This window comes from Passer montanus, unplaced genomic scaffold, assembly GCF_014805655.1.
Source record: "Passer montanus isolate IOZ18808 unplaced genomic scaffold, ASM1480565v1 scaffold12, whole genome shotgun sequence".
NCBI classification, from domain to species: domain Eukaryota; kingdom Metazoa; phylum Chordata; class Aves; order Passeriformes; family Passeridae; genus Passer; species Passer montanus.
The window spans coordinates 11,792,317-11,819,473 of record NW_024358722.1 but is presented as its reverse complement, the minus strand read 5'-3'; the positions used below and the strand labels follow the sequence as shown (position 1 = coordinate 11,819,473).

Here is a 27,157-nt window from a genome sequence, read left to right as displayed (position 1 = left end):
CTCTCTCCAGTATCTTGCTGTGTGCCTATGTGCCTGTTGCCAGCTAGGTTTGAAAAAATAGTATGATTCCCATATATTCAAGTGGGCTGTCCACTCAGCTAAGCAGTTAACTGCTCCAGATTTTATATTCATTGGTGTCATTGATCATTCTGTAGTTGCATCTGCATTTGATTAGAGGAGACAGAGGATTTACCTTTGTCTTTTGAAGTACTTCGTCAAAAAATTAGATTTCCTTTGAAAACAAAGCAGTAGATGTGCCCATTACATCTTTCTGTTGCTCTGTGTTTTGCACAAAATCGGCTTTCCCATTTTATATATTGCTGTGATAATTTATCTCTGTCTAACTCTGCTTTTGTGGAGTAAGAGATACCTGTAGGAACAGCCAGTAACTTGTGATTCCACGTTGTAATTGCAGTTCTGCCCCATCTGGGGGTCACAGTTGTCTGCGCTGACATGAAGCTGCAGTTGTCTTTGGAGACTGATGACAGGAAACTTGGATAGAAGTCCTCAAGGCAAATTTTGTCCTGTGCTGTAGGATCTCAAGAACATACTGTTTGCTCTCACACCATTTCTGTAGTGTGTGGAAGGGGCCATGTCTTTGCAGCTGGATAAGTGAGGTTATTGGCTCTCTAAGGCAAAACTGATTAACATGTGGGCTATGGTGAGCATAGGAAGCTCTTCTGTTCCCCAAATCATGGGTTATGGGTATGTGCACACAAGGGGTTGGATGCAGGATGTGTCCCTTTGTGCTCCTCTCCCGTGTAGCTGGAAGGAGGCTTGGCCAGGGCTGCCAGAGGAGGCGTTCAGCACAGAGGTGTGAGGAGAAAGCCTCCTGCAAAGCCTCAAGCCTTCGTGCAGCCAGGACCCAGTCTGTGCTGTGGCCACCACTGCCACCCCCAGAGCTCTTCACAGGAGTCAGGTCTTTTTAGCTGCTCGCTGGGCATTGCAATCACCTTTGCTTTAGCCAGTCTCTGGTGCCTGGCAGCAGCCAAGGAGAGAGGTCAGGCTGTTGGCAGGGTGCCTCGAGCTCAGCATCCCTTGCTGTGCTTTCCCTGGGCAGACACGCTGTCCCTGGCTCTGCCGTGGCACCATGGTGGGACTTCTGTGTCCCACTCATTTGAACTCCATGTCCATCCCTCTCTGTGACTCACACAACACAGGACTCCTGCCCATGGAATTGCCTAATAGTCTTTATAACAAACAGTGCAAAGCTGAGGTGCTACTCTGGAAGCACTGAAGGCATTTTGTGTGTGTGTTGTGTGTGTAACATATGCGAGGATCCAAGGCTTAGTTCTGATCCTGCTAAAGTAACATAAGTCCAAATCCTGTTCCTACCATGGCAGATTTATCAGAGCATGACTGCAAATGCTCTGAAGCTGACTGAGAGACAGCTACGTGCTACGGACAGGCAGCAGCCAAGAGTTCACTCCTACAACTACCACGGGAGCAGGAAAACAGCGATGAGTAATAAGAGTGAGTGGGGAATGTGCAGCAATTTAACAGCTAACAAAATGAATGTAAAATGATACTGTGCTCCCTGCATTAATATTAATTATTTCTCTCACCAAAATAAAATGAAAACAACATTGTAAGCACTCACTTTAAATTTTTAAGACTATATTATTGAGGCACTTATATAATGCATTTGGGACCCACTTTCCTGTTTTGTAAGAGAAATAAGAATTTTGGAACAAGATAAACAAGTGAAAAGGAAGCACAATACTGAGAAAATGAAAGTCATGACAATAGCTGCATGTAGACTTTTTTCCATTTCCTCTTCCCATTTGAGATGCTGCTGTGCTGCTGTATGTTCTGGGGTTGCAACTTTATGAGAATGTGATTGATTGCAGTAGGTCTTTGCTAGAATTCAGTCCCGTAAAAGCAGTGATTTAACCTGGAGAGTATGGGCTTTGGTCACAGTTCATCATCTTTCTATAAATTGCAGTATGTAGCTGTGCTGCTCCTCACAGCACCTTAGAAAGGATTTTCTGTCCAGAAAAAAATATCACCTCTCCACTTTGTTCCGAGAAAATTGTAATTTGCAGCCTCCAGGAGCAGCATTGTGTTTGTTACTTGACCTGACCAGTGGAGATTTTCCCTGTTGTGTTAGGTGGCTGGTTCATCAGAGTAGGAGGCAGGGACTGGCTCCCTCATGTTTTGCCCTGGTCAGGTGGGCAGGTAGTTCATTTCTCTACACATGTGCACCAAGATGTGAGGAGGCAATTCAGTTCAGGCTGTCTCTGTATGGTAGCTCTATAGCACAGGACAGCACACCTTCTTTTAAACCAAGGCTTTTTCTTTTTGTATGCCTGTAGAGCACACAGCAGCTATTTAACCAGTCAGTCATGACAGTGGCATATTCAGATAATAGTACTGCAGGTCCATGCCCGTGAGTTGGTAGAGGTGGATTGTGCTGCCCCTCCATCTCCCCATGTTCCCACCGACGTGTTCTTTGGTGCTGCGCTGCCTCTCACGTGCATCATAACCCCACTCCTGCCACCAAAGTGGATGTGTGGCTGTAGTCTGGGGTGTAGGAGCAGACACAGTCACCTGTCAGTGCTGAGCAGTCATCCCCTGCTGCTGTTCCCAGTCTCTTCTGGGGAAGGGAAATTTGCACAGGTAGAAAAAATCCTGAAGAATCAATGTGGCCTACAGAATTGCCAGCTGGGCCCTCCTGTCTAGGCTAAGGTCTAAGCATGCTGAAGTAATTTTCCATTTCTCATTGCAGAGAAGGAAAAAAACCTGGAAAATCAATATAATTTCTGTTTTCCATAAGAGACAATGGACAGATTGTATGCTTTAAGGTCAAACAGATGTTTCATCTCGATATATTTTTTTAATCCATAAAAACAGTGGGAAAATATATACAGAGGAAAAATGGTTCAAACAGATTAAGGGTATATTTTTGCTTTATTGCAAATATTTTAAAGCATCATCAAGAAAGAAGAACAGTTAGTTTTGTTTTAGCTAGTGAAGTCCAGTAATTTTCAAACCATCTCCTTCATTCCTTGTTTTATACATGTAAAAAAAGAAAAAGGATTTAGTTCTTGTTAGCAATTTTCAGAATATGACAAATATTCTAAAATGACTAATGTTTAACATCGGGTCTACTTCGACAAAATGAAAAACCATTTGCTGAAATATTTGGAATAGTTGTGAAAACAAAAATTCTGATGCTACTCTTTAAAATTTCTCTATGAAGGGAACTAATGAAAGCAAGTGGCAACATTACATGATAATTGCAATGTAAGGATAGTGGCATCAGAGCTGTCAGCAGAATCTATTCATGTTTCAGGTGCAGCAGTGTGTGGGTTTGGAGTATGGACATATGGAGTTAATATTAGCCTGGTTTCTGATAAATACCTGTGTCTGGACTGTGATGGTAGAAAGTGAATCTTCCTCTCCCAAGCATTTAGATGAAAACTCATTGTGGAGAACATGGGCTCTTCTTTTGTGTTGGCAAAAGTCTGGGGTGAGAGATCCCCCGTGCAAATCCAAGGTTTGTCCCTGTCTCTGGAGCCCAGGCTAGGCTGTGCACTCAGGCTGTGAGCAGGAGCTGGGCTGGCTGAGCTGCTTTGCACTGGATCTTCAGGGACCTGCTCTCCTGCAGGCTGAGGGAGCAGCACCTTTTTCTTTGGGGTGGGCAGTTTAATATTCTCTGATCACAAGGTTTATGAAGACTTTGTTCAAAAAGCACTATTGTGTGCCCTCTGCATTTTCAACATCAGATAAGAAGCTTTATAACCCTGAATTATTTATAGGTTGGTAATACAGTAGATCTGACCTTTTTATGGGGTAGCATCGTGGAGAAACAAATGAAGTATTTTTACACAAGGGTCACACAGGCAAGGCATAATCTTGTTGTTTCAATTGTGATGGCCCCTCACTTTGCTCTGTCCTAGCTGTTTTTGTTTTTGTTGTTGGTGGTTTGTTTGTTTTTTTTTTTTCCAATGGCATTTCTTGTATCTTATGTGTGAATTGAGGACAAATAATGCGAAAAACATCTGCTTGTTTAAGCACGGGAGGGTTTTTTCCAGCAGCAATTGAACAAATGCAGTTATAAAAAAGTTTAAAAGCTGTACCCTTTCTGCCCCTCTCATAAGGGTGAGCAATAAGGCCTGTATTTCCCAGTTTATTGAGCCTGAGCAGTACCTTTTACCTGCTTAAATGCCAAAGAATTGAAATAAAGAAAATTGGCATTGTATTCTCATGAGTCACCAGAACAGTAGTGGAATAAGATTTTATCTACTTCATAGGAAACCCAATGTGTATCTGTGAGAAGTGTTTTAATATGATGTTTTGGATTCTGAACCCATAAGCCCATAAGTGCTGTATTTTGATTTTGGACCTGATTTCCAGAGATACTAAAGCCCAACGAAAAATAAAAAAAAAACAAAACTAAATGAAACCCCTCCATGTCTGCACTTTTAAAAACTCCAAGGAAACCCATCCAATTTTGAACATCTGCATCTATACTTTGGACCAGAAAACCCCAAAAGAGCTCCTTTCTAGGATGGGAAGAGAGACTCAGAGCAGCACTCATGTGCACACACTTGCTTTCCGCACCAGCTTTGATAGGATTTTAAAGGCAGGACAGAATGGTAGTGGGTTAGGTGAGTTCCTGACTACTTCTCACTCCCTAGAATTACATCTCTCAAAAATGCAGGCTTGGGCTGCATACTTGCACTGAACCATAGTGTATTGAATTTGTAGCAGGTTGGCACTGCAGGTCTGAGCCTAGACTGATGCTTTAAAACATCCCTTAGATGGGAAAGATAAATTAAAGATTAATTCAATAGGTAGCATAATCACTCATTTGTGCACTGCTGTTCAGCTGGACTTTTAAACTTATTTTGAATGGTAAAATAGGGACATTTGAAGATTCAGACTGAGCAAAATATGTGCAAAGACTGTGCTCTCATTGGCTTTAAAATCCAGCACAGTAAGGAAATTATGTGGGTCAGTGAGTAAAGGCAGAATAATAACTGCATGGAAGCAACTTTTGAACATAACTGTAAGATGCTTCAGGTACTTGAAATTTTTAGTCTTTTAATTTGTCACAAAACCTTTTTTTTCTCCTTTAAAAGCTCTGAAGGTATGTAGCACTTCAACAGATGTGCTGGTGACTTGCAGGGAACTTAATCCTGTGAGTGCTGTGTCTCAGGTGTCCTAAGAATTCCAGCATGGCTCTAACTACAGCTGCTTGCAGCACTCTTGATTCCAGCTTCCTGTGGAAGTGACTTCAACTAAAGCTTTAAAGATATTTTGTAACATTTATATTTGCGGCCACAAAAATATTGTGAAACTTCTTTTAGAGAAATTGGTAAGAGAAATATGATGGTGCCAAGCTGTGAAGTGAGATAAGGGTGGAATATATTCCAAAATTGCTCTCCCCCCCGCCCCGTATAGATTTTTGTTCTATTCTTTTGTTTTATTCTTACTGCTGAAAGCAGGGGTTTCAGTTGTTGGGTATCTGCTTTCATCTTTAGAAAATTCCAGTAGCTCCAGTGAAGCTCTGCTAAACTTCCACCTCTGAAGGGGGCTTGCCCCCTCCTAAATTGGCCATTTCAAAGGCAGGAAAGGCCCATAGTGAAATTTAGCAAACCTATTGTCCTGTCTGTGTCATGGCAGCAGGCCTACCATGTCACATCCCAGGCTTTGTACCCCCTGGAGCAGCGCTGTGTCCTTTACAGTTTCGAGCCCAGAGTGGCTTTCTTAATGCAAGTGGCCATGCAGGAGGGGAGCCTGTAGCTTCTGTCACAGCACTGTCACCAGAGGAGACCCTGCTCTGCTGACACCAGGTTCACAAGCCCCTTTTCAGCATACTCATCCTTCCCACAGAATAAAAGAAGTGAAGCCAGAGCAAAATGGCCTCCTCTAAAATTTTCATTGTAAAGAGTGATTGAACCAGTGGAGAATAAGTTCTGTTTTGGACAAAATAATTAAAAATATATGAGATAACTGATTTCAGTCTAGCAGGAAAACCAAAACAATGCAATGATGTCTGTAAGGGATTAAATTGACTTCTGAAAATGTAACTCTAATGCACTAAACAACCAAGTTGCCATCTTGATATGTTGAGGACTAGGTGCCTCACTGCAGCCATTTTGTCAGACATTTAATTTCACTCCGGCTTAAGAAGCTTGGCTTCTGTTCCATGTCTACCTTGTAATTTTCTTTTAGGAGCATCACAATCATGTTGTGATTCTTCACAGATATGTCCCCACTATGTTTCCCTAAAAATAAGAAGAGGAGAATATAAATAGGAGTTTATAAGATGGGGACAGATTTTTTAGTAGGGCCTGTAGCAACAGGACATGTGTTAATAGTTTCAAACTAAAAAAGTAGATTCAGACTAGATATAAGGAAGAAATTTTTTGACAATGAGGGTGGTGAGGCACTAGCACAAGTTTCCCAGAGAGATGGCATATACCCCATCCCTGGAAAAATTAAAGGTAAGATTGGATAGGTCTCTAAGCACCCTGATCTAGTTGAAGATTTCCCTGCTCATTGTAGGAGGCTCAGACTAGACGACCTTTAAAGGCCACTTCCAACCCAAACTATTCTATGATTGTATGATTTTGTGAATGCCACTGGGGATGGAACTAGTCTGGAGACTGAGGAAACCTGTGGTTCTGTGTGGCCAGTCTCAGAAATCTGGCCTTTTTGTACCATCTGAAATTAGGTGAGTACAGTTTTTACATTATGTGATTAACTAAAAATTTCCTCTTAAAAAATTATTTGTCCAGGATATTCTTCCATTACCCTGTCATCTGCAGTAAAAGTAGTTCCTTACTGGAGCTCAGTGGTGCCTTGCTGCCTGTTTTGAATGAAACCCCCATTAGCCACCTCATTGAATGAAATCCCCATTAGATGTCTCATCTCCATAGTGCAGAGTTACAGCAGATACCCATTGGAAAGCTGGCAATTCCTTCTTTCCAGGGGGAGGGTGGCACTACACAGTATGGGCATGTCAGACTGTTCTTTGCTTTGTATCAATTGTATCAAAATAAAACACAAATTATGTTTTTTCAGTGTGGGAAAGCTTTCTTGCTCTGATCCCATGAAATCTTGCATACAATGTGAATATAGTGTAGCATTTAAATATGATATACAGATTTCCATACACTTATGCTGTATAAGAACAATGTAGCATGAATCATTTTACTGTGACTGCAGGGCTTTTGCAAAATGCCCATTAATTCTGTCTGGTCAGTCCCCACTGTATAGATTGAAAAAATTACAATCTGCCTCAAATTGCTTGCCTCTGAATGCTTCTGTGTTTCAGAGTTTCTTCAAGCTCTTTTAAATCAAAAGAAAGATGATCCTGTCCTGTTGCTGACTCATGCCTCTTATGTTTCTGTTCCGTTGCACAGGGCTTTTAACATTCTTCAATGTAAATGTAGCAAACTGGTAAAGCAGACTTTGCGGAAGCCACATTTTCTTGAGTAATAGCTGTGCTCTGTCTCAGTTTTCCTTAGACTTAAGGAAAATTTCTACTGGTCTAGCATGCAAAGGCTTTTGGAGAATGTTTTTTAGATTATTTTATTTCCAATGGCTGGTTCTCATTACCAAAAAAAAAAAAAAAAAAAACAAAAAAAAAAAAAAAAAAAAAAAAAGGAAAAAGAAGGTCAATGCACTTACAGTTTTACTTCTTTTGGATGGTTTTAAGATTTCTTGAAAATAGCACTATTATTCTCAGAAAATCCCTTTCTTCCCACTACTGTTTCTTCCTCTTATCTGGAGCAGCCTAGAAAAAAGAGCAGCCTAGAAAGAAGACATAGACCTATCTTACAAGAAGACAGATCGTGGTATAGTTCAGTGGTTTCTCCCTAAATTCTTATAAATATATATATATATATATAACGGAATATGGTCTGGGGTGTGTGTCTGAGGGTTGCATTGCAGTATGCTTTAATCATTTCCCAATCCTACTTAGTTTCTGGCATTCCTGAGAGGTGCACTTGCACTGACACTAGCTGATGACATTTCCATCCTTTTCCGACGGCTTGAAAATGTGCAAGTTTCCATGCTTTTAACAAAGCCATCCTTCAGGCTCAACAAAATCCATACAGCTGTTCACACACTGTCTCAAACAATTTTTTTTTTTTTTTGTAGAGAAGTTATAACCTGTTTTGATCCGTATTGATTTCAGCTGAAGGATGAACTGAACTGCATGTATTGATATTACAGAAACAATCTGGCTTAATTATAAAGCATGAGTACATACTAGGAGCAGACATGCAATCTTTCTTCTGTGGGTAAATGGGTAGTAAAATGTCACAGGGCACTGCAAAGGGGAATTCATTAATCTTTGGAAAGGATAAAGCTACTGCAACCCCAGGATCCGTGGGGAAATGGCTCTGTTGGCTGGGTAGGGTTTGGATGCTGCTGGCTGATAGACAGGTCATGCAAAGCCCTGTGAAAAACAGCACCAGGTGAACTCAGCACTGCCCCTCAGCACAGGAGCCCCTGGGCTAGAGGGCTGGGCTTTCAGAAGAAACCTCAGGCAGACAGGAGTGTTGGCAGAGGCAAGCAGAGCTTGAGGTGTCTTGGCACTGCAGGTCTGCCTGAGCCTCCCCCAGCGCAGTTTCTGAGCCTGCCTCCATGTGTGTGTGAGGGAGGGATGCCTGGGGGGCTTTCAGAGGCTGGGAAGCTGCTTCAGGTCAGTGATGAGCACTGTGTAGCCACTGAGAAATGGGGAGGTTGAGGGTGTTCAGCTCCATTGAGAATTTAGCTGTTTAAGCTTTTAAATCAAACTGGATAAACTAACTTTTCTATTAAGATGGTAGAAGTTTGATACTTTACCACCATATCTTTCTTTTAGCCTGAAAGCAGCCCATCACAATGAACTAAAAGTAGGGACCTCTTATTCCTGTTGTGTTACACAAGTTAAAGTAATTTATTTACTGCACTGGTAATTCAATGCACTATCTGTAACTGTTCTGCAAGCATATATGACTCCTTTGAACATTTATTCTTACAAAGAACATGCTGTATTGCTGGGAAAACGGATTGCTTTTCATTCTACTGCAGACATCTACTTTAAAGCCTAGGCTGATTATTCACTCTCTTTACTCTCCAGTCAGGCAGCAAAAGCAGTGTTTTCCTTGCATCAGAAGCTGTTACAAAGTTGAATCTTCTTAAGACTCCCAGACAAAAGGTGTTTGAGAGACTAAAGCTTATCCCACAGCCTAGATTGGTAGTAAAAAAAAAACCCAAAAAACCCCAAAACAAAACCTGCAAAAAAGGTGAAATTCGCTGTTGTTGCTTATAAATTTTAGATCAAATCCTAAGTATGGATTTTACTGGGGTTTTTTACTGATTCTTATGTGTGCAGGAAAGTTGCTTTTTTGACAGTGCTTAATTTTCCAGTTGGAATGAAGGGCTTCTCATACACCTTCTGTCTTCCTCCTCACTGTCATTACATCAGTGGGAACTTTGGAATGCTCTTTTCTTGGAGTATTCTGTGAGGAGGACAGTGACTGCTGGAGCTCCTGGAGTACATCCAAACATCTTTAGTGACCTAGACACAATAGCTGGACTTGAATCTAGATCTAATTTTTAAAAAAGGATCTTTTTAGATAGGGAGAGAAGACCTAAAAGATTAAGAGGTATGCTGTAATTGTCCTGTGGAGGGGTTTAAGTATGGTGATTCATCTCAGTATGAAAACTCCTGTAAAAATCGGACACTCACTGTAGTTGAATTATTTGGGTTTTTTTTTTTTTCCTTTTTTTTTCTTTTTCTTCTGACAGTTATTTTTGTGTTGATTCTGGGACCATTTCCTATAGATGACAGTGTGCAAGAGGCATTTTGACTGCCAGATATTTACAGAATTGATAGAAAATGGCCAGGAAATGAAATGGTATGGATGGTTCCTCAGCTGAAGCCAGGCTTTGATTTTCTGAACCTTTTGTTTGTGATATGTATTTCCTGGGTGTTGTGAAGCAGAATTTATCTGTTAAACACTTTGAACTTTGTCTCTATTCTACTTGCTTGGTTTTGTAATACTAATACAAACTGGAGAAGTTTTCAACAAAGTCATGATGCTTTAAAGCTGTGTCCACCAATGTGTTAGAAGGCACAGTGACATCTGCTTGTTGCCTAAAACTGCCAGTGCTAAGAGGATGCCATCAGCTATAGTTAGACACAAAATTTAGGGCTCAATCTGGCAGTGAAATGTGGGAAGAGGGAAGACGTGCAGCAGAGTGCAGACCCTATCTCAGTTTTGAGAACATAAAGGAGAAAGTAGAATTACCACCCTCACCTGTTCAGGCATTTGGGTCTCCTTTTAAAACCATCAGAGTTTAAAAGAGCTCAGTGGAGCAATGGCCTCATCAGAGATGATGAATTTTCCCATTGCATCCTGCACTGCCTGGGAGTGCTTGACCTTCCCAGTAGTAAGCACAGCTCTGTCCTGACTCCTGACCCTCATGCCTTTGGACACGGCAAATTAACAAAAAACAAAAATAGATGAGATGCTGCCATCAGCCACAGGGTGTCTGAAGTATCCCAGTCCCTTACATGCAAAACACATCTCAATGCAGTGTATGATGCATTTGCAAATTTGTTGCCTGATTTATTCCTGCAGTCAAAGTGAGAACATAGGCCAGTCAGTATTCCACTTGGGTGTCTGGTCTGTGAATTGTGGCTGTGTTTGGAGGCATTTTGGTTAGCCAGAAGCCTTCTGAGTTTGCCTCCTGTGTGTGTGGCTATCTGCAAGCCCAGCGAGGCGTAGCTGGATCACCCTGTCAGTGCCTCAGTCTGTAGACACTGTGCAGCACTTAGGTCCTGCAGGACCTCGGCAGTGCCTGGTATCAATTAGTGCCTGGTATCATAAAAAGCTTCTGATCACTTAGTCCAAGCCTACAAGAGAAAGAACAACCTTTGTGTAGTGTATTAATGTGAGACTTGGGAGATACCAGTCTACATCTCTGATCTGCAAAAAACCGTCTCTGGCAGCCTTTAAGAAATAATTTATTTTCTTCTGTCTTTTGTTCCCTTTCCATAAAATAGATATGGCATCATCATGCCAGACTACAGCTTGGAGAATTAATGGTCTGTGTGTAGAGAAAGGATAATGTGGTCTGTTTGGAGTTTGATTTCATCTCTTTGGCAGGTGTTCCCACTGCCATCAAAATGCATTCAGGAGGCTTCTTTGTGTCTCCTGAGGTACTCTTGCCATCATACTGAACAACCTTGCCCTCATACTCCCACTTCACCGGGGTTGAGTAGAGATTCAATCTGAGATGTGGTGATTGGTCAGTGAATTGCTGCAGGAACCTGGCAGCAGAGCCCCTGCACTGCCTCCTCGCCCTGCCTCCCGTTCGGGGCTGGCAGCCCAGCCCAGTCCTGGATGCAGCACTAACGGGGTAGTGCTCAGCTTCTGACTCTGTGAAAAATAGAACCAACCACAAAGCCAGCAGCAACAACAAATTTTGGGGTGTCTCAGCACTGCTTTGCTGTCGGTAGTTGCTAGCTGTAGGTTTGTCCTTGAACAGGTTTGAATGTGAAGGAGCTTCTCTGAGAGCAAGAACAGAATGTTGTATTGAAGCGTGTAAGTGCCTTGGAAAATCTTGGGCAATTGAGAGTGACTCACGGCTTTAGCACCAGTGCTGGAGATCATTTGGCAAGGTGCAGTTTCAATAACCAATGCAGGCACGAGGACCAAGTGTTTTCAGAGCTGGATGTGATGCAGAAATGAGCTTAAATTCTCCCTGCCCCCAAGGTACAGGCTAAAAGTATTCTCCTCTGTATCTGAATTGTCTCATCTGACTGATGACTGCTTCTTTGAAGCTCTGATATGGTAGATGTATCCAGCAAATGATGTATTTAAGAAGATAATCAAATGCAATATGATATGCCAAACATCTATTAAGACAGAAAAACTTCTTCTCTCTGGGGAATCCCCTTCTCTTGAGTTGGGCAAAGATGAGGTTTGTGTGCTGATTAGTTACAATATGTCCTGTGAAGTAATTTGACTCAGCTAACAGGGAGTGATGGCAGCAGCATCCTGTGCTTCTGCTGAGTCCTTCTGGGCCTGCACATTAGAGCAGCAGCAGGCAGCCAGCTGTTCACAGGCAGCTCTGCACCCTTCAGCAGCAAACCTGGGCCTCTCACAGGGGAAAAGTTCTAATAACAAAGTTTAAAGGATCTTCTTTTAATCACTCCTGCACCTGAGCAAGATTGCAAGGTTGGATGCAGATGCTATTAAAATGTGTATTAAAAAAAAAAGGAAATCAAGAAAAACCAGAAGATGCACTGTTGAGACTTATTTTTAGCAAACTGAGTTTCAGAGTGTGCTGAAGGCAGCTGGATTGCAGAACAGGTGAAGATACATAGTCATGTTTAAGATAAATGCTAAAAATTGCATGACTTATTGAAGCAACAGCTTTTCAATTTATAGTATTCTGAGCATGCTGGTTTGAATTTTAGCTGGTTTAATGTAAACTAATGTTCTAGAAATAATCTTCTTTATTAATAAACCACATTTCCTAAGAAGTCATATATGAAACAGCAAATGCTAAGTAAAAGTAATATTAAAGACAAAATCTGTTTCAAAATCCAGATCTCATAAACTCTCCTGTTAGAAAAATATCTAACAGCAGCTGGATTGGGCTTTTTGTAGCTGGGTTAGACAGATTATTTGAGGGGGGGCGGGGGAAGTGAATTTGCACCTAAAATTGAAAAGATTCCTGAGCACCACTTGTTCAAAGGGTGTTTTCATTTAGCCCAACATCATGATTGAACCATACTTCATAGCTTGGGGCTGCTGGGGAAGTTATTGCCTCTGTGTGCACGGGAATGCCTGTTAGCAGCTGAGCCCATGTGCTGCCAAAGTCTGCACCTCTGCCTGCAGACCTCCCCCCACCCTGTCACCATGCCCAGGCAGACAGCTCCTGCTCCTCCCAGTGCCCATGTTCAACAGCACAGGACGTTTCTGACAAATCTTCCCAAGAGCCTTCTGGGATTTGAGCAGTCAAATACATTTATTTTACTTATTTTATTTTTGAAAACTTTTTTTTTTCTTTTCCCCCAACTCTTCTAAGAAGGTTCAGGCCTGGTGGAGCATTAGAGATAGATGGGCTGCAGGTGAAATTGGTGATCTTCAGCACTCCCTACTGTCTTTGCATGAGAGAGGGGCCTTGTGCGTTCAACTTTGTGCCCTGGAAAAATATTTTTGTGCCTTGCCTGTTCTGCTTCTGAGCTTTGGGGAGCAGAGAAAGAGAGAAGAAAGCTGCTGGCAAATATTTTAATTCTTGACCTTCTTTGGTGCAAGACCTGGCTTTGAGAGGGCAAAGGCAGTGTATTTACTGTTCTCAGACACTCTTTGGAGGCAGGGAGAGCCCTTGAGCATTTTGGCTCCCCCTCCCCAATGCAGTGAGGACACCAGACTTACTCTACATGTTGATGTGTCACCCTCTGCTTGTGGTTGTGAGTTCTCTACTGAGGATGGGGACAGGCACTCAGGCGAGGAGCACAGTGGGGCAGCCCATTACTCACCACTGAGCTGGAGGACAGCTTTTCCACATAATAAAAGCATGCAGCATGTCAAGAGATGCTCCAGTACTGGCATCCTGCCAGGAGGACTCTTGTCCTGAGAGCTGGCATCAGATCCAAGTTATAAGTGAGCAGGTTTTGGAGTTTAGGGAGATTAAATGGTCACTGCCAGCATTGCCATGCCCTCCTTGACAGCATTTTCTAGAGCCTTCTGTCACTGAAGAACAAAAGCTGGATCCAGCAGTTGCCTGGTGGTTCCATCCACTTCAGCCAAACAGGCGTTTTGGGCTGGATGCCCCTACAGCACAATGAGAATAATGGAAATTACAGCTGATTTACTATGCAATGATGCTTCTGAGCCAAATGGTTTCCATCTGAATGTGAAGCAGATTTGCCAGTGTGCTGGTGTAATGAGTGCACCATCTCTTTGCCCCTTCTGTGCCTTTGCAGTCAAGTATTTGCCAGAAAGTGCGGTGTTAGATAAAAATTATGAAGGGAGAGTTGGAAGTCACATCTTTAAAGTTTCTCTAGATGTTACTTGGTGTATAATAGTAGTTCCAAGTGTTGGGAAATGGATAAATTAAAAGCATGCAAACCTGCATTGTGCGAAGTAACCCAGGTGTGTGCATGTGCCATAGGCTTGCTTCAGCAGGGTCAACATGGAGTCCCCATGCCAGGAGTTGTAGGAATTGTGCTGTTTCATCTCAAGATGAAATGTTTTTGTCCTGTTGACTTTTGAAAAACCTGCTGGAAGTCTGAAAGCACTGTAGCTTCTTTTTATGAATCTGGTGCCAACATCTCTGCAGCGAGGCTCCTGTGTGATCAGTAGCACAGAGCCAGATAAAGCCTGATATAAATCTGTGCTGTGGGCAGACTGGTGATGAAGATGCAGGCTGGGAGAGTTCAGGAGCATTTGAGAGGACAGCAGGGGTGGAAGATGAGATGTATCTTTGACAAAGCTCTGATTTCTCTAAAATCTGTTAGTCCTTCCCAGCCCCAGGATAGTCTGTGACTAGAACAACACAACAATGGCTCGGATCCTCCTGCTCGTGAGTTGTGATTGCACAGGGAAGTGGGTGCACAGAAGTTAGGGGGCAAATTCAAACTGCTGAATGAGTTCCCATGAGAAATGGGGTTATTATGCAGTGAGAGATGGTCTTAAAAGCAGTTCATTTGATTAGGATTATGATTAGTCATTATGTGAAAAATTAAGAACACTTTTCATTTCTGTGGGATGATGAAGCTGTTGCCAAAATCCAGCTTTCAGTTGCTGGTGCTGGTTATATAATGATGACTGCTTTGTGTTTCTGAGAATTGTAACCACTTAGTTGAAAACAATGTCAGGAAGAGATTCTTCAGCATGGTTTGCTGTTTGTGCAAACACTTCTATTTTCTCTGAGCTCTCTGTTAGATTGTCCAGCTATGTCTTTATCAGGTGTGCACACATAACAGATTGATCTAAGGATTGTTTATTCAGATTCAGAGGGATGCACAGGCCATATCTGCTGTTGTCTTTTCTTGAGTTTAGATCCATGACTAACATTATTTTGGATAACACTGTCTTTTTTGGATCTCAAAATAGCATTTTCCATTAAATGACTGTTTTCACTATACTGAAACACTCTCTTTGTGGAGTCTGGTATTATTTCTACATGTACTTAACTGCTGAAGTGTCTGCTGCACTCTTCAGTTGCTAAGGAAATAGTTTCCTTTCCTTGATAAATATTTTTAATGTGTCAGCCTGTGCCTCTGGTATAGGATCATACATCTTTTCACCAGGACAAATTTAAGTGAATTTTGGGACTAGTAATTCTTGCAGACTAGATGTCTTACAAAGGCATAAGAGAAAGCAGAAAGGAGAAAAGAGCTCTCATGGAGACAGGAAGAGAGGGATTCTTGCCTTTGTTTGCTTAATTCTGAGCAATTAAACAAATTTGTATGCTGTAGTCAAGTACAATCATTGCCATAACAGAAAAACTTTACAGCACCATTGAAATGTCTACTCTTAGGTAAAGCTTTGAACTAGGAACTGTTCCCAACTGGATCTCACGTGCCTGAGGCCTTGGTTGTGTCCCCCAAGTTGTAAGAGGGACATGGCAAACCTTTACTTCCTCACCTCAAGCACAACTTCACAACACGATGGTGACAAAGCAGAATGGGTCTGTGGCAACATGAAACCCACCTGACTTCCAGCAGCTTCTCCAACCTCTCCATAGCTGTAGGTCTTCTTGTTTTCAGGAAGGTGAGAGTATAGCATGCTGCTCACAGACTTTATTTCTGTTCAGGAAATAATGATGTTTTACATTCCTACACTTGGGATAAGAATCAGTTCATGTGAAAGATGAGACTAGAAAATGGGTAACAAAGCATAATATGACAAGCTCCTTGAAAGATGCCTCTCTTCTTTTAAAAATAAGAAGATTATGCTATGTAAACATGAACCATAAATGCACATGGGGAACTAAAGAACCTGTGATGCAGTGTGAAGAGGTGTTAAACTGAGATTACAAAGCTTCACTGCACTCCTAATCTGAGATATGGCACTGATGGTGGCTTCTCCTGGATACTAGTAGAACTCTGAAACTAGAATATACCATATTTCACTGATGCTTAGAGGTTAAGGCTTCATGTCCCAGTACTACCAGTGGAAGAGAAGCAGTTTGCTCAAGGTTGAGCTCTGTGTCACGTCTCTCTCTTATCTCAGAACAGGGGATCAAGGAGAAAACTGATTTTACAGTGCTCCTTAGGAGGAAGCAAGGAGATGTCACCTGAAGTATTTAAGTTTAGCCCAGTGTGACGTTAGAACATGGAAGAGGTAGAGACGGCAAAGCACGATAGTTAAACAATCAATATTTTATTGATCTCTTCAAAGCACGTAACCACGTCAGCGTACACTCTGTGCTCTGCCTCACTTCAGCTACTGAAGCTGAACTCTTCAAACCTGCCTGCCTCTCAAATGAAAATTGAATGTTTTGCTTTGTCTCAGTGAAGTGGAAAAATAGGAGAAGAGGAGAAAGCTTAAATGAAAAGCTGTCTCTAAGATGAAATGAAACATTTTAGTTCGGAGAAATGAAGGGTTAGAGTTGCAGAGCAGAAGGAGGGCACTATTCAATAAAAATGGGATAGTTTTCAGGTTCAGGAAGTTAATTTTTCTCACTGATTTGAGAAGATGAAGAGAATGGTAAAACTGCTATCCAGGAGAGGTTCTGGGTGTCATTGTCTCCCCAGCTGAGATTTTTCTGTTTTGAATCAGTGGTGGGGGCATTTGCTGAAGCAGGAGCCAGAATGTGGGGATCCCACCCTCCCTCCTGGTGAGGACCTGTGTCTCCATGCTGGAGCACCAGTCCTGTCACCCACTTGAGGGAAGGTGGGGAACCTCAGTTCCAATTTACGATTTTGAAAGCAGAACTTCCCTCAGCCTGTCTTGTTGGAAACACTGGCTCTGAATGTCTCTGTAGTGTGGAAGGCAGGATGTCCTGTTGTGTGTTTCCAAAATGAAATTCAGGGGAGGCTGGGACAGCTTTCCCTGGAGTAACATCAGCCATCCTGGCCTGTGTCTTGCTTGCAGTGGGCAGGAATCTCATCACAGTCACGTCATCACAGGGCAAAGCTCTGGCAAGGGAGAGAAGGGGAGGGAGAGCTTCCCTCATGGCATCTCTGTGCACATTGGAGTCTGAGCTGAGGTTTTGTCCCCATAATGCGGTGACAAGAGCTGTGCTTCTTAAAGGGGCATTCAAATCCTGATGGCAGAGGGGAAAAGGGAATTTGCTTTCTGCTGTCTTTGAGTACTGTCAACTACTCGTGGAAAAAAGTAGACAAAACCCTGACCGTGGTGTCCAAGAGTCAGATGCAAGAACACAATTTTACTTTTTGTCTTTTAACAAAACTGGTTGCAAATGCAGCCTGAACTTTGATTGAAAAGGCATTTGGGGATGAATCTGTGTATCTGCCCATGTCTGTATAAGAGGGAGAGGTGTGATACAAAGAAAGACTGGGTCAAAGCCGGCTTTTAGACTCTGATTTGATGGTCTCAGGGAGTCTGGAGTTTGTGGTTCCTACTGCTCTTGGAAAAAGGTGTGTAGAGGTTTTCAATATTCAAATCGAACTGTCACTCTTTGAATACAGATTATGGTAAATATTTTTAAAATGAGGGTTTCAGTCTGCTTGTGAAGAAACAATGCTCTCCTTCTGAATTATCCTGGTTTCCCTCTTCTAGAGCATGTGTTTTCTTCAGGAGAAATTAATGAATGTTTAAGTTTAGCATGTCCAAAATCATTGGACAAATTGTATTGAGGATCTTTTATCTGAAACTTGTAAGGGTGAGCTCTCACCAATTCTATTGGAAAGGAATGTCTTGCACAAGTAACAGTTCAAACTGCTGATAAATACTTGTTGGCTGACATGAGACACTGCAATACGTGCTGGGCCTGTGATGTCTTCCCGTGAAACAGGCCATTTAACCTCATTGACATTTTGTTCAGTGTGTGTATAAACTGAAAGCCCAATAGAACCCTAAGCATTGATGCCACATTAGTAATAAAAATAATGGCATTTGTCATATTGGAAGGATTGAGAAATTGCTGTAAACTCTTGGAGATGTGTGAATGAAATATACTGATAAGATAGAAATCCAATGCCTTTGCCAGTATTGGAATCTACATTCAGCATTGGACATAAGTTTCTGCTTTCACAGAACTAAAATACCTGAAACAAAATCAAGAATTTCAGCTCTAACAGATTCTCTGTGAAGTTATTTGGATGGTCCAGTCAGTCCTTGGCTATTTTAATTAGCTCACCTGTGGATTTAGTGGATGGGAGGCAGCTATCAGTTTTGACAGCTGATAAGGAAGACGGGGTCATCACTTACCATCACTGGGCTGTGGGAAACTGGCAAAAATTGTCTCTAGGAATGGAAAGTTTAGAGGAGCTCTTGTAATGAAAAGGTCTGAAACACCTCACTACAGTCAATTCTTGTTTTCCCTTCAAGGTTTTAAACTCCTGGCTGTTAGGGCTGAAAGGGTTTGACAGTTGCTTTGGGAAATGGTGAGCAATGCACTTTTTCCTGTTGCTGATTCTCATTCGGTTATAAGTCATTTGTTTCCTTCTCACACAATGTTATCCAAGCTTTTGAATGGGGAAAGGACAGACCAGTGGGGTGGCACTGGGTGCTTGACTGTGCATGACTGTGAAGCCATACTGGGCCCCATGCTTGGATAGGAGATTTATTCTCTTTCTGTGCAGGGCTGCAGGTTAGTTTGCTTTTCTTCAATATTATAGCTGAACTCTAGGCCTGTTAACTCAGAGAGACACATAAAAGAGAGTTCATGTTATTTGAGGCAATTTATGCAGGCAACTTTCATCTGAGTGTAATTGTCAATTTATAATTTCAAGAGCTGTATATTGGGAACACAGAGCATTGTATTTGTGTGGATTGGTTTGTGAGTGGGCATTCGAATGTAGCTGAATGACTCGTAAGCTCTTGGTAAGCTCTGATTAATTCGAATACTTTTGAAAATGCATTTGATTCCTCTCTTGGAAAGTAAAATACCTGTCAATCACTGTAAGCCTAATGACAGAAAGCAGATAAGTGAAAGCAGAAGGAAAAACAAGTGAATGAAGAGGCTAGCTAAGAGGAAATTATTTTATATGGCAAGCTACTATCCAAAATGTAATCACAGAAAGCAAACTATACAGTTTAACTATTCCCTCAACACACCATTGCTTTTCTCATCTCTACGACCTCTGCACCATTTCAGATCTCAAGTGAAATTGTGTCTCAGTTAGAGATGGGAAAAAAAATCCCAAATCCTTGACTCTCACAAATTGCCTGGTTTCTTCCAGAAAACACTTAGTAAATGGCAGCAAGCCACAGGGAGCTTGGAGAAACAGACTCTGAGTCCTGAGAAGGCACGTTGTACAGATTATATGACGTTTTGTATAGTTGTAATTTAGGTGACAGAGAGGTAAGTTCCTGCTGTGCCTTGGGCTCTTCTTAAAGCAGTTTTCAAGGCAGTGTTGTCTGCCCAAGAATGCAGGTAGTATGTTGATCTGGAATAAAAGATGACACTACGTGAATTGTTAGCGTGTCTGATGTCTGCCCACAGCTAGAAAAGCACCTCATGTGCTAAAAACAAAAAAGATTAAAAAACCAAAAAAAAAGCTGAAAAGCAAACCCCCACCCCAAACAAACATGAAAATAGTGTTTTATAGGAGTTGCTGCTAGAAACTGCTGACAGTTGGCTGTCAAAACCCATAAACATTCTTTTTTTCCCCTCATTTACTAGAAACAAGAAGGTCCTACAGAGCATTTAACATTTTGATGGACACAGTAGTTCTCAGGGGGTGTAACATTCCATCACTCAGACCTGGCATAATTTCCCTAAGCTCTTCTTTGCACATTAAGTATTTGCTTGTGACAGCTACTTTTCATCTCAGAATAATGAAGTTCTAGTAGATCTTTAGCAATATATGTATTTCAGTGGTTTCTTTTTCCCTGTTTCTCTTGCATCTTTTCTACATTTGTGAAGGAGGTTGCTAAATGAGTTATAATGTGCTGTAATTTTGTCTATTCAAACCAGTGTGGTTTTTAGTTGTGAAGTTGTCTAAGTTTACTGTTGACAGTGTTTTGGAGTCTGTTTTGGGGAAGAGACATCTCTTAGTGCCTCAAAACCTGCTAGGGAGTCTGTTGCAGATCAGGCAGGGGCTTTTTATTATTTCCACTAATTGCTTTAGACATAATTCTGTCTTGTTTTCAGTAGTACTTTTGTAAAAGCTTTTCCCCTTTCACTCAACACTAGCACAGCCTGTAAACCTGAATTAGAATGAGGAGTTTGACATAGAGGAGTAGAGCCTTGAGTTGTGCAGAACTTCTAAATAAGTAATAGTGACACGATTAAACACTAATATTTGAGTTGATATTTCTAGAACTTGTAATCAGGCTACAAAGCAGGCTGTCACAGAGAAGAATTGCAGCACTGTTGAAGCTGATAGTGCTCATGACAGTAACATTTAGCCCAGATGTTGTTCTGTAGAGACTGAAACCCTTGTTTCCTCTGTTCATCTGGGTAGCCTGGATGCTCACAAAATGATGAAGTTGTGTCTCTTCCGAGCACTTGTCTATTCATTAAGTGCACAGAAGCCTGGTTTTTGAAAAGTAACTGGGTACTGCTCTGTCTGAAGGGCAGGGTGATGACACCCCACGGCACAAGGGGCTGTGCCTATCCACATGTTGGCCCTTGGGCTTTGTGTCTCCCAGGGATCCGTGAGGTTTGCTGACACCAGCACCCCTGGTACCAGCACTCCTGTACAGCCCCACTGCCAGGACCTCCTGAATCTTAGTTTGCTTTGAATTTTCAGATAATTAATCAAAACTAGAAATATTTGAGAGTGCCCAGAAGGGATGTGGCCTTAGCTGGAGAGAAACTCATTCCTCTTCAGAAGCAGAAATTAAATTCTGCTGTTATAGACAATAAAGCTAGAGGGAACTTAATGACATCTGCAACATTATTGCACATTCTCTTGATCCGGTATTTAATGAGAAGGTAGGACCAGTGATTCCCTCCTTTCTGACAAGCCATCCCTTATAATTGCAAAAGACACAGGCTCCTTTTGCCCTGACACCTGCTAATACACTGCTAGAGGGATTTCTCATCATCACACTCTACGTTGTTTATGTGCAGCTTTGGTTTCTTTAACATCAGTGTCAAAAGCATTTTTAATGTTGAGCCTTCTGTCTCTTTCCATTTTCCCTCCCCTTTTGCTTCTTAAAAAAAAACAAAACAAAAAACAAACCTAAATAAAAAAGGAAGGAAGATTGGATCCAATTTTCATCAGACTAACATCAGCCTGAAGATATTTTCATCAGTTCTTGGCAGACCCTAGATGGACTGTGTAATAATGAATGCCTTTTCATGATTGTTTTCCTCACGCTTAAGTTCATTTTCTGTGAGCACTGTATGAAGTAATTTTAAGCTTTTAATTGTTTATGATATTTGGCACTTCCAGACTCTGGGAATGTTTCTGTATCTATGAAAGAGAATTATTAAGCACCAGAGAAAAATGCCATGCTACTTGCTGTTATGCTGAGGAAGACCTGCCAAATCTTGCAGTATTTGTGCATGCTATAGAGGTGGAAAGAAGGGAAGCTGGCAGAGCTAATAATAGCAGCAGCTTTGTGGCTAGAAGCCTCATAATTGTAACTCCATGATGACAGTCTGATTCAAAACATGATGAAATCCGTACTTCTATCTATTCCTGTGGGCCTTGGGTCAGTCCTTACAAATCCGAGTTGGAAAAAAACTTGGATGTTTTTGCACAAGACAAAAAGATTCTTTCATTGCAGGTGCAGGCAGGTCTCTTTCAGCATTTGTCAGGGTAAGTTTTCAATATATTCACAATATGCCTAAATGTAGCATCCCCTGATAACTTTAAGTCTGTCTCATGCAGTGTTGGCATGCAAGTCCAAAATCTGGTTGCTAATACATCATTCCTGCCTTGCCCTTCTGTTGATTGCCTTTCTGGCAGTGTGAGGAGAGGCAAAGAATGTGGCTTGCCATGACTTGGAAGGCAGCACCATTCTGCCCTTCTGTTGATTGCCTTTCTGGCAGTGTGAGGAGAGGCAAAGAACGTGACTGCCATGACTTGGCAGGCAGCACCATTTTGGTGGGGTTTTTGAACACCAACAGTGGGCTATTCATGACAAGAACAACTACTGACAGTGGACAACATAGTAGAGCATCTCTCCCATGAGGAAAGGCTGAGAGAAGTGGGATTGTTCAGCCTGGAGAAGAGGAAATTTGGGGTAACCTCATTGTAGCCAGCCAGTAGCTGAAGGGAGCCTACAAGAATGATGGAGAAGGATTTCTTACAAGAGCCTGTAGAGACAGGACAAGGGGAATGAATTCAAACTGAAAAAGAGTTGGTTTAGATTAGATAATGGGAAAAAATTCTTCACTGTGAGGGTTGCCACAGAAGTTGTAGATGCCCCATTCCTGGAAGCATTCAAGGCCAGGTTGGCTGGAGCTCTGAGCAACCTGTGTAGTGGAAGTTGTCTCTGCCCATGGCAGTGAGGTGGGAACTAGATGATCTTTAAGGTCTCTTCCAACCCAAACCATTCTATGATTCTATGAAACTTAGCCTTGAATCAAAAATTGAAGCAATGTTTCATCTAGATGTCATGATGGATTCTTTATTGCCATCAAACTGGGTGTTCTAAAAGATGCAATCTAGTGGTAACAAGATTCCACGCAGGGAAAGCCCCTTCAGAGCAATCTTATGGCCTGCCTTAATCTTGGGGGTCACATTGCCATCTGTTCTCCTGGTCATATCATAAAGAAATTATGAAAGTCATATTCACAAATAATGTCCATGCTCTGTTATTTAGATGATGCTTGGGTTTCAGTGCTGGGTACTCCACGTTTCACAACCAAGTATTCAATTATGTCTACCTCATTTTTAAAAATATTTAGACCTTAATCTGTAAAAACATTTATTCCAGAAATACAACTTGAAAAATTCTATGATGATTCAAAAGAGGCAGAGTTTTTACCCAAAGTCACTTAAGAGTTCGTACTCCACGTTTCACAACCAAGTATTCAATTATGTCTACCTCATTTTTTAATATTTAGACCTTACTCTGTAAAAACATTCTAGAAATACAACTTCAAAAATTCCATGATGATTCAGAAGAGGCAGAGTTTTTACCCTAAGTCACTTAAGACTTTACAACTGGATAATACTGAGGAAAGGGAAAAGTGCTTAGTGTAACCCTGTCTTTCTTTCTTGAATAGGACTCATGCACAGGCAGGAATATGGTCACAGAGAGCATTCTGTCATAGGTCTGTAGGGACATAGGGGAGCAGGAGTGCACCAGGACCTGTCAGCACATTTCTCCACTTGTCTCTGAGTGAATTTTCCAAAAAATGAAATTGTAATTGAGTCATCGTCATCATCACTGCATGCCTTGGTTAAGTGTTCATACGATTGCAAGAATCTGTGCCTAACACAGCTATTTTCAAGGTTTGGCAAATGTAGGCTGATACCTCCACAATACTCCAACTTCTGGCAGCTTGGGCAGCTTCCCTGTGGAGGTACAAGATTCAGCACCTTTTTCATAAAAGCAGAATTATGAAATGAGATTTGAGATTGGAGGTGTGAAATATGCAGCCTTAGGCCTGGTGTTTAAATTTCATGTTATTTCATCTCCATTCAGGTTCTTTGTCCCTCTTTTTGTTTTGACATACTGTTAAAATTCTCCCACTAGGTATTTTCGGTGGGACCTGTGTGTTTAGTTCTTGAAGAGTGCAGTGTCTGGAGAACTGCATAACTTGTGAAGTCCCCTGTGTGTGAGCAATGTATGATACGTGGGCTGGGAGATTTTGGGGGTATAAGCTCTGTCCCTTCCCAGACAGACATGAATGTTTGGAGTAAGAGATAAAAACGGACTGTTCTAAAAGCTATCTTGGGATCTTTGTCACAATATTTTGGGTTTTAACTTTGATTAAGGTCCGTATTTGTAGCCCTATCAAATTCCATATGAAAATTTCTGTGTAGGTCCAGACTTCTCTTCCTTGAAACAAATGAAATCTATTTTCTTTTCCTTTGTACTCTTACTGCTTGTGGGAGCAGGTGTACATCCATTGGCATACCAACCAGATTTTCTGAATAACTTGGCTGCTGCTGAAACCACTTGAAAACTGTATTTTCCTTAGCATTTGTAAGAAAAGAGTCCATTTTAAAGTTATGTGTATTTTTATTTATAAGGAGCATTTAATCTTAAAAAAATGCAGAAAAAAAATCCAAAATGGAGTTTATTAATGCATTTTCAATTACTGCTGAGTTTTACATAGCTATATTTTTACTTACAACATAAATATGGAGCTGTCTGGAGAAAATATGGCATTGGGGAACTTGCAAAAAGGAAGACAAGTGACAGCTTTGTCTGAGCTTCCCAAAGAGAAGTTTCTCTCTGAGAGCTGTTTCTCCAGTGTGTCAGGAGTCAGTTAAAAGGAGCCAACCCAAGAGTTGGAGGGATGTCCCCCAGCAAATGTGCATATGTTTGACCTGCACTGCATGAGCACAGCTTGTCACATAAATGTGTATCTGTAGAAGACGTCAAGCAGGGTGGGAGACCCAGGGGCTGCATTTCTGCATTCATTCAGTGGCTGCTGCCCTGGTGTACTTCCCTTGGAGCTGGTGTAAGGCCTTGTGGAAAAGGGACATCAGGGGTCTTGTGAGCATGGTAGCAGTACCCATGGCAAAGGCAAGTTTTATCCATCTCCTTCTACATACACTCCTGTTCCTGCTGCAGTTGGATCTCCTGGAAGCAAAGCAGTGAAGGTGTGTTTGGGTGTCTCAGGCTGACCACCACACAGTGGGAAGGCTGATGGCAGCTCCTCCATGGCCAAGTGTGGCTGGCATCCATAAGGAGGGCTCACCTAGGCAGTGCCATGGAGAGCAGTGGGGGCTGTGGGTGGATAAGTGCTGCCAACAGCTTGTCCATCAGTGCTCACCTTTCTGCATTTGCTGGAAGAGATTTATTGTGTCCTTCACCACAGAGATCATGCTACTAACCGCTTGAGGTGCAGTGACTAGGGCTAATATGGATTGGGCCAGGCTGTCAGTATGGGATTGATTGCTTGAGACTTGCTCATTGCTGTCTCTCCTGCATGCTGCTTTAGCAGAGACAGCTTTTGTCACATAACTTACCCATTTATGTTGCAAACACCAGTCATTAAATAGTGAGAGGTGCTTCAGTGCTTTCCAGACACTGTGCTGATTGGGCTGTGTGGAGCAGGGGTTGGCTCAGACACTGACTTGGCAAAGCATCCTGGCCTCTGGGTCTGAAAAGCTTTCCCTGATGATCCCTGTGAGTGTGACCATTGCACCAGCCAGTCATACATACCTTCTGAGCATTTAAGGCCAGTCCTGATCCATAGGTCAGACCAAGACAACATGCTCATGTACCCTGTTAGCTACATCTGGCACAGATGTGGGTGTCCACACTTAACATACAAACTCCAGGAGAGGGAAGGCTTGAGGACACAGAATTTTGCAGGGACAAACTGACCTGGCTTGGTCAGGTAGCTTCCTTGGTTTGCTGGGGCTTTTTGCCCCCAGAGCCAGCCTCAGGATGCTGCTGGAGTGACTCTCTGAGACCCTGCTTGGCACCACTTGGCTGCAGCAGAGTGAGCAAGGCAGTTGCCCTGATACTGGGCTGACACTCATCCCTCAGGTAAAGTGGGAAACTGCCAGTGTGTGGGAAGCCGTCAGCCTGCAGGACTGCATTGAATTCCCTTCCCAGTGAGTCCTATTCTTTCACTTCTGAGATTACACTGCTTTGTCCATTTTCTACTGAGCTCATTGCAGAGTGAGTTTCCTGGAGGGAAGAAAAAAAAGACTGTCAAGTACCACGTTTTCTTATTCTTATCTCATATTTAGTTTCCTAATTACAGCTTGGAAATAAAATATCCTTCCTGCTAATTTTATTCTTTTGTATTTAGGAAATGCTGCCAAGTCTGACAACTTCTTCCTTCCAAAGACGCACTGTTAAGATGGTTTTTTCCCTGCTCCACAATGACAAAACTGTCAAGAAGCACTGGAGTCTGGAGAAACATTCACTTTGTGTGTGCCAGTGAAGAAGTGCTTATTAACTTTAGTTTAATTTAAATTTGTCTGCAACAGAGGGATGTGTTTATTTACACATTTCCCAATAATGATTTGAATCTCAAAGTTATTTCTGCATTGAAGTATAAGGTCTTTAAGTGGATTTTCCCCAAAGCAGCTAAAGGGATTAGGTATCAATGTTCAGTAGAAGCTGTGGGCTGCATCTTTTACCCTCTGTATTGCAAACTTCAGGTTTGTGGACCCCTCATTTTCAAACAAGGCTACTTACTGGTTCTTCATTAGTGCCAGAGTGGAGTTTTTGGGTTGGCTTGGAAAATACTAATATTAATGTAAATTGCACAGAGTTTTTGTAGGGAATGTATTTCCATCATATACAAGGAAGAAACCTTGCCTGACTACGGGGGGGACACTGTGAGGCTTTTTTCACTACTGTGGGATCCTTGGGCTGCTCCTATAGAGATCATTTAGCCTTAGAGGCTCAGGAAGATGTAATTAGGAGGGTAGATGGCAAATTAATCCTTCTTTGTGCAAAAATGTTCTCTTTTGCATAGAAATAGAGATAAATCAAGACATGAAGCTCTACAAGCTTCTGAGGTAATCAAGCCATGAGCAGCTTCCCCATGTCTTGCCAAGCTCATTGTCCTTGTGCCCCTGGCTTTGGGATTGAATCAAGCTTTGCATCCTTAAACTGCACATTGCTTCTAAAAGAATATGTGGGAGGGAGGGGAAGAAGCATTTTGCAAATGGCTGTTGGAAAGTCTGGAGTAGTATTTGCTGTACTGGCACCACAAATGGCCAAGCTGCACTAAAATAGTATTAGATCATTTGCAGTGAGTGAGCTCTGAGATGAGACTGATGGGAATGGCTCTAACATTAGAAACTTGGTGCTAAACCATTGAGTCGGGAAAACAAATACAAGAAGTCACTTTTTAACACAAAACAGAACATGTATCTTCCTGGGATCATTATATTTACAATGGCACTGCCTTGCTCTGACCTGTCAGAGCTGGAGAAGTATTTTTCTTCTGGTTT

General features: G+C 42.0%; 1 protein-coding gene across 2 annotated transcripts in view; it reads left to right on the top strand.

Moving 5' to 3' along the window:
• Nucleotides 1-27,157, top strand: part of KCNH1 (potassium voltage-gated channel subfamily H member 1) — a 177,073-nt gene that overhangs the window by 142,713 nt on the left and 7,203 nt on the right. The gene's annotated exons all lie outside the window — the stretch shown is intronic.